The sequence below is a fragment of the Mus pahari genome, chromosome 1, assembly GCF_900095145.1.
Source record: "Mus pahari chromosome 1, PAHARI_EIJ_v1.1, whole genome shotgun sequence".
Lineage (NCBI taxonomy): Eukaryota > Metazoa > Chordata > Mammalia > Rodentia > Muridae > Mus > Mus pahari.
Genome location: NC_034590.1, coordinates 3,765,451 through 3,774,013, shown reverse-complemented (window position 1 = coordinate 3,774,013; position 8,563 = coordinate 3,765,451).

The following is an 8,563-nucleotide window of genomic DNA, read 5'->3' as shown; positions in this document are numbered from 1 at the left end:
TCTATCTATTTATCTATCTTAGATACAGTCTCTAATAAATTAGTCTCTGCTGGTGAAATGAGCCAATTCAAGTCAGATTAGAGTATATAAAGGCAGGTTTATGGGGGGTGGGAGGAGTCGCTCTCAGATGGGTTCATTGATCCCCCAAAACAAGGCCTGGGAAGTCACCATGGAGAGAAAGGCACCAGGGAGGGGAAGAGAAAGAAAGAAAGAGCCTGTGCACAAAGGGAGAGAGTTTAGATTATATAGGAAAGAGCTTCTGAGGGAGGGGAAGCTAGCCCCTGGGCTAGACAGTTCAGGGTAGAGGGCAGTATGTGCCAGCCGTCCCCTGTAACAGTTAGGGACTGAGGGGTGCTGGGGACACCAGGAGGCCAGGTCTGCTTTAATGAGCTAAACATGCATCAGCAGTGTTTTGTGACCCAGGCTGCCCTTGCTTTCCCTATGTAGCCAAAGACTGCCTTGAATTCTGATCCTCCTGTCCCTACATCTTAAATGCTGGGCTGACAGGTGTGAACACATACTTGGTGGTGGTTGTTGTTGTTGTTGTTGTTGTTATTATTATTATTATTATTATTACTCAGAGTTTTAAACAGGTTGTTTTGTTTTGTTTTGTTTTTCGAGACACGGTTTCTCTGTGTAGTCCTGGCTGTCACTCTGTAGACCAGGCTGGCCTCGAACTCAGAAATCTGCCTGCCTCTGCCTCCCAAGTGCTGGGATTAAAGGCGTGCGCCACCACTGCCCGGCTCAGTTTTGTTTGTTTGTTTGTCTGTTTAAAGATTTATTTTTAATTATGGGAAAGGGGGGTTGTGTGCATAGGTACAGTGCTCAGAGAGACTAGAGGCTTCAGGTCCAGTGACATCTTAGGGCTGTCTTCTTAAGCAGGTGGCGGAGCCTGTGAGTGAGCCAGCCTTCCTTCACTGTCCTGATTTGCCTCAGTTATGGACTGTAATCTACAAGCTGAAACAAACTTTCCCTCCCCTAATAATGGTCAGAGCGTTTACCATAGCAACAGAAAGAAAACAGAACACTGACCAAGTTAGACTAGACAGTGAGGCAGAGAGAGACAGAGACAGAGAGATAGAGAGACAGAGAGAGATGCAAGTTGCTTGAAAATACAGGTGTCTGGGAGGTTAGCTGGAGTAAGGGTTACATCACTGCGCATGACAGCTTCTCCTTCCCAGTCAGCAGAGAGGAAGAATCCCCCAGTGAGGGGCTGGGGCGTGGTGACTCAGTGGTTGAGGGTTTGCCGAGCATGCATAAGATCTTGAGTCAAATTTCTTTCCCCACAAAACAAACAAGCTGAAACTCCATGGTATAAAACATTTATTGGGAAGAAGGGAGGAGGTTTTTCAAGAGCAATTTCTCTAGAAGAACTGAGTTCTGCTGTAATTTGCCTTGGGCATGCAGTATCTCCATCAGTGTCTAGTGAAGCTACCGGCTGGCAGGACCAGAGCTACTGCTCACATGGGAGCCCTAAGAGCGGGCCTCCGGGCATCTGAGCCAGGCCTCACCATTGCTTTTGCAGAGAGATGCCTGACTGAGACACACTAGAAGACCCAAGTTTTAAATCCATAGTCCATTCCCAAACCAAGTAAAAACTTAGAATTATTACTATATTGCAAGCAACGCAGCTCCCCCCTCATTTCCCGTTAAGACTGTGACATGACCATGTAATAACTGTGTGGTTTGGTAACCCCCTTTTAGCAGTTATCACTTTTTTTCCCTTACAAACTGAGCATTACAAAAAGGGGAAGTGGGGACTGGGGAGATGGTTCAATGATTAAGAGCTCCTGTTGCTGTTGCTGAGAGCCCAGGTTCAGTTCTCAACAACCACGTGGCGGCTCACAGCCTCCTGTAACTCCAGTTCCAGGGAACTTGACACCATTTTCTGGCTACCATCAGCACTACATGCACATGGGACAACATACAGGTAGGCAAAATACCCATACACATTAAAAAAAAAATGAAAATAAAATAAAGGTTGGAAAATGGCAATGGCCTAGGCTGAATTAGCCTCTGAAAGACACTTCTGGGGTCACAGGCCACTTCCTTGACTGACACACTCAGAGCCTGCCTTGGCTTCATAATCCCTATACTCCTCTTTTATTTTTTTTTACTTTGATTACATGCTTCCCCCCATAGCAAGCACATCTGTGTGTGTGTGTGTGTGTGTGTGTGCTGTGCATGTATGCATATGTGTGTGCATATGCACATATATGTGTGCTTGTGTGCACATGTGTATACGTGCAATATGTGCATGTGCGTGCGTGTGTGCGTGTGTGTGTGTGTGTGTGTGTGTGTGTGTGTGTGTGTGTGTGTGTGATGGTGCATAGGCAGAGATCAACTTTGGAAATCAGTTTTCTCCTTCCACCCCGTGAGTTCCAGGTATCAAACTCCATTTTGCAGCCTTGGCAGCTGTAAGTGAAGACACAGTAAGGAAACCCCCCCAAATGGCCTTTTCTCCTTTTTCTGCCTTCTGTGTAGTCTAAGCTGCCAGCGGAGATCTAAAACAGCACACTTTCCCCACTCAGTCCTCTTGCTGACCCTGATGCTGTGTTTATAAGAAGGGTCTCCTGTCACTAAGGATGACCTTGAACCTGATCTGCCTGCTCTACCTCCCAAATGCTGCCATGACAACGTCCTCCTGCCTCTCTCCTACAAACTTCAGAGCAGATCTTAATTCACCCACCTTCTACTTTAATCCCTTCCCTGTTGTATTAGTTGCCTCCTCATTGCTATCATAAAATACCTGACAAGAAGCAACTTCAGGGAGGAAGGGCTTCTTGTGGCGCACAGTTTAAAGAGGTACAGTCCACTGTGGTAGGAGGGACATAAGGCAGGAGGGAAGGAAGGGGACAGGGGAGGGGGCCAGAAGGTCCCATTGCATCCTCAGCCGGGGAACAGAGGAAGTGAACAGGAACAGGCTAGGCTGTGAGATATCAAGATTCACTTCCCAGTAGCCTTCTTCCTCCATCTCCTCAAGGGTCCACAGCCATCCCAGATAACAAGCACACAAGTCTGCAGAGGACATTCCACGTTCAAAGCACAGCAGTTCTGATGTGTCCAAAGGTTTCTAGATGGTCACTCCACTCTTCCAACGTTCTATACAGTCTAGTGCCTGCATCTCATGTTTAGGGAACCATCAGGGCATGGACCTGAGCAGGAAACAGAACCATAAGAGATCTAAGGATGCTGGACCTTTCTCTCCAGAATCCCTGGTTTTATCGAACTGGAGAGAGTCAAAGTCTGCATTCAAAGCTCATGGTACAAGAAAGATTAAAGCAAGAATTATTTAACATGTGGCTCTGCAGCTTCAGGTCCAAATATAGGTATATATGGAGGTCTTAAGTGGACTGTGTTGGTGAGAAGATTTTTCATCTGGCCCTGGCTGCTCAGCTTCCTTTATTCCTTGGAAAATTTCCAAACCACCTAATGTCTTATCATTAAGGCCCTAAATGAGCCAAACTTGGCTTCAGTTGCTGCAATTAAGAGTCAGCACTGTAGGCCTGCCCTGCTAAGAAGATCTGCACTTCCCAGAGTTATCCACCTATTAGCAGTCGGAACAAGACAGGATTTAAACAGCACAGAGATGCTGCTACAATGTATCATATGCCAGCAGGGCTCACAAGCTACATGAGCCATGCGAAGCAGCTGCCGTGAAGCTGGTGGCTAAGTCCTCCTTCTTCCATTTATATATGGGTCCTGTTTATTCAGCAGACAACAGTGGGTGAGGGGAGTGTGGCTGGACAGTGTGTGGTGTGTGGCTGGCTGGCCATGGCAGTGTTAAGCCCAAAAATTTCAAGGAGAAAGACCAAGGTGTACCTGGGACAGGCCAGTCTCACCCCAAGTCAGGATTTTAGAAAGAGAGTCCCTGATGTGAGGGAAACAATGTTTTTATAGCTCAGGGGTAGGAGGCTTTCCAAATGGGGGATTTGTCAGATAAGCTAGGCAGGCTTACAGGAACAGAACATAAGCATATCAAGTTAGTCATCTTGATGAAACCATGGGGGCTGTGCCCAGGTGTGCCCCTGAGAAATTATACATGCAAAGGAGGTTTATTGAGGGAAGGGAGAGGAGTGAGAGCCTGGAAAATAGATTGAGGCAGAGGAGTGGACATGTAGACAGGCAGACAGACGGGAGCAGAGCCATGAAGGCAGAGAAGGACAGACAGGGAGAGAGAGACCTGCCGGGTGAAAAGAGAGAGAGAGCTAGAGTTCTCTTTTATACACAGCCCACACTGGTGCAAATGACCGCTGAGGCAGGTGATGATGGTAAGCAATTGCCAAAGGCAGGCCAGCAGAATGCCCTCCAAAATGCTAACAGGACCTCCTGAAACACAGGCATGATTGCCATTCCTGGAGCAGGCAGTACAGAACCATTTCCCCTTAAGGTTATAGGTTGGGCAAAGAAACAGAGGTTTAATCATTTCAAGGCTGGGGTTTGGGGAGATGGGAATGGAAGATGGGGGGATTGGGGTGGGGTGGGGGGATGAGGGATGGGGGTATTCCTGACAGCAGAGGAATTGGAACTTTTGTAGGTGTCTCATGCTAGGAAAAAGTTGGGTGACGTCTGCTGCTGGCTAGAGGAAAAGCTTGCCTCCCGTGAAAGGATGTCACAGCTCGAACAGCTCGTCAGAGAACTTTGTAGGGGGGGTGGAGCCAGACAGTGACGGACAGGATCACACTCTGAACCAAGTGCTTAGTTATGCAGACCTTTGGCTGTTTATTTAAACTTAAATCTTATGCAGGACCCCCAAGAAAATGGACTCGGGCATCGCTAGACCTCTATATTCCTCTTCCCTGTGTAGCCACACGGAACAAATAGCCTTTCCCTGCTTTGGGCTCTTGCTTGTCGCTTTGACGGAGCAGTGAGGGTGAGAGACACTTTCTAATTGGTTGGGACTGCCAGGGTTCTAGGCTTTTACCCTACATGAACCAATAGCATTAGCTGTGCTGGCTGCTGTTGAGGTTCGGTCCGTTGCTATGTATGCATAGTAATACTAAGTGCAAGTGCCCAAGACCTGGTTGTCCCAAAGATAAGAGACATACATCCAAGTGACACTATGTGACCTTGCCCTCAAGTTATTTCTGATTGGTGAATAAAGATGCCAACAGCCAATGGCTGGATAGAAGAGACATAGGCGAGGTTTAGGGTTCCCAAACCACAAGAGGATCTTATTTTGAGGAGCATGGGCTGGGAGGTAGAACCAGACCTCACTTCTACAGAAATAAAAAAAAAAGATTTTAAAAATTTTATGTATATGAATGTGTGCCTACATGTATATATGTGTACCAGATGCATGGATGGCGCCCTTGGAGGCCAGAAGAGGACATCAGAGCCCCTGTTACTGGAGTTACAAGTAGTTGTGAGCTATCCCGTGGGTGCTGGGAACTGAACTCCGGTCCTTTAGAAGAGCAGCCTGTGTTCTTTGCATCTGAGTCATCTCTCCAGCCTTTCCCTTGGGATAGTTATCTCTTTCCTTTGTTTCTGCAGTATTTGGGGGATGTACTCAGAGCCCCTTCCTAATAGACAAGTGTGCCACATAGAGATCTATGTCTCCAGCTCAAAGCTCTCTTCATAGTAGCAACGGATCTGCAGTGACACTCAGTGTCCCTTCCTAGGCTTTCCACTGCCACTGAGAGTCTTCCACGCACCAAACTGAATCCACCTTTGCTTCCCCTCACTCCCTGTACAACATTCTGCATCCCGACACGGCTCAGGGTCCATGGGATCCGGGTTCTGCAGACTGCCTGAACCTCATTCTCATATCTCTGCCCCATTTGGGCTCCTCACGGACACTCTGGTCTCCCTGGCTGCTTGGGCAGACCACGGCTCACTCAGGACTTGCTTTCCCTATGTTGCAAATGTCCCCAGACAGCTTCTAGCTCCTACCTCACATCCTCTAAGATCATCTGAATGTGAACTGTCCCTCCCGGGCTCATGTGTTTGAGTATTTGGTCCTCAGTGAGGAGAGCTGTGTTGGGGGTTGTGGAACATTCAGGATGGGGATCGTGGTTTGTAAAGACATGCCACTAGGTTGGCATCTAAGAATGATGACCCAGCCTCTCTTCCAGGCCCTTCACTGCTTCCCGCTGTAGTATAAGCAAGCCACAAGCTCCCGCAGTCATAAACTGAACCCTCAGTTACCATGTCTTCCCTAGCATAAGGGACTGTCTTATTTAGGGTTTTTATTGCTGTGAAGAGACACCCTGGCCATCGTAACTCTTATAAAGGAAAACATTTAATTGGGGCTAGAGGTTTAGTCCATTGCTATCCTGGCAGGAAGCATGACAGCATGCAGGCAGGCATGATGCTAGAGAGGTAGCTGAGAGTTCTACAACTGGATCCACAGGCAACAGGAAGGGAACTGTCACACTGGGTGTGACTTGAGCATCTGAGACCTCAAAGTCCACCCACAATGACACACTGTAGAGAGAATTTTTTATAAGCATCACCAGTCAAGAAAAAAAGTTGATGGCCAAGCCAGGCAGTGGTGGCACACACCTTTAATCCCAGCACTTGGGAGGCAGAGGCAGGCAGATTTCTGAGTCTACAGAGTGAGGCCAGCCTGGTCTACAGAGTGAGTTCCAGGACAGCCAGGGCTACACAGAGAAACCCTGTCTTGAGGAAAGAAAAAAAAAGCTGATGGCCAATGAACTGAGGCAGGAAATAGGAGGTGGGACACTGACAGGAAAAAAGGATTCTGGGAAATAGTGAGAGAGTAAAAGGAGATGCCACAGTGTCCATGGAAACAGATACTTTACTGATGGACACAAGCTGTTTGTCATCTTTTAGTGTCACAAAATTGCGAAAGAACAAACCAAACATACGCTGACAGACATAGGCTGTTTGTAATCTCATTGCGAAAGAACCAAACATACCCTGACAGACATAGGCTGTTTGTAATCTTTTGGTGTCACAAAATTGCAAAAGAACAAACCAAACATATCCTGATGGACATACTTGTTTGAGCACATGGGAAAGTCCTCCATGAATAGTTGGCGGGTGTCAATCTATTGGGTCAAATAGATGCGTACCCTATCCTCCTTTTACTTTGTTGTTGTTTTTGTTGAGATAGGCTCTTGCTAGCCTGTCTCTAGCTGGCCTGGCACTTGCTGTGGGGCCCAGATTCTCCAACTCACAGTAATTCTCCTGTCTCAGGGTCCTATGTGTAGGTGTGTATCACCATGCCTAACTGGAAATTTTCATTTAAAGCTATTAAATTGTGTCTTTCACAGGAGGTGGTCTCAAGTTGTACAGGTAAGAGCTAGTGATGACAACCTAGTGACCTCAGATGTGCCGCCTAGCGGTCAGACACTGGATGTGGCTCGTAGAGCTGATAGGATCAATGTTAGATAAGAGTGAACAGTGCCTCTTAGGATCTGGCCTAACTATCAGAATGATGGTGCAGCCATGTCTGTATCGTGGAGAGGGATGGGTATCACTCTCAAGATGTTGGAAACAAGGACCTGGCACAGTTGGTGTGGGCAGCGCCTGGAAATCCTGCTGCTTCAGCAGGTGATGCTTCCTGACTGTAGCCCATTGGTGGCTTCACAAGAGGAGTGGTCAAGTTGAAGATGGAGTCGCTGTGTGGAAGGCTCCGCTTACAGGCCAGTGGGAGACGCATGGCTGGGCACAGGCAGTGGCCTCTAGCTCTTGGACTGGCCGGGACTTTCTTCCTCTGTTCTTTTTCTCCTTTCTCCTTTTCTTCCCTCTGTCTTTCCCTCCCTCCCTCCCTTTCAGAAAGGGTCTCACTACTTCAGAAAGGGTCTACTACTAGCTCATACTGGCCTGATCCTCCTGCCTTAGCCTGAGTGCTTGGATGGCAGACCTGCACTGCCATAGCTAGCTCAGAGTTACTAGCTTGTGTCTGACCTTGCTGCAGCTGTCACTGATAGGTGCCGAGTTGAACACTGAAGCCCTGTGTGGACTGCTAGCCGAGGAAGCTGCAGGCTCCGATTGGCTGGTAAGAGGGAGCTGTGGGCTCTGGTTGGCTGGGAAGAAGGAGCACTGAACTCTGATTGGCTGCTGCCGCCCATCAAGACTCATCAAGACCAGAAAAGAAGATACCACATGGAGTGGACATGGAGGACCGACAGCTCTTCAAGGGATCACATTTCTAGTCTGCTTTTTTTCAGCCTCCTCCAGTTCTAGAGGGTGGGCAGGCAGTCCGGGCCCCTGGCTCAGCCTTAGTGGTCCCTTCTTGCTTCTCAGTGCAGGAAAGCCTGTTCCTGCTGCAGGGTCGGTCTAGCTAGTTTAGACCTAGATGCTCTCCTCAACATCCCCCGTGACTTGAGCACCCCTTTCCCAGCTTACCCCAGATACTTCTTATTGCCACCCAGTCTGTCTGTCTGTCCCCTTGCTCAAGGCCTGTCTTGCTCACTCATGTTTCCAGCACTCAAAATGGTCCTCCTTGTGGAAGAAAGGCAGAGCGTGATGAGTGGACAATGGTAGGAAAATACTGTTGGTGTGCTTTTTGCTCTTCTTTATTGGGTTCTTTCTCTCTCTCTCTCTCTCTCTCTCTCTCTCTCTCTCTCTCTCTCTCTCTCTCTCTCTCTCTCTC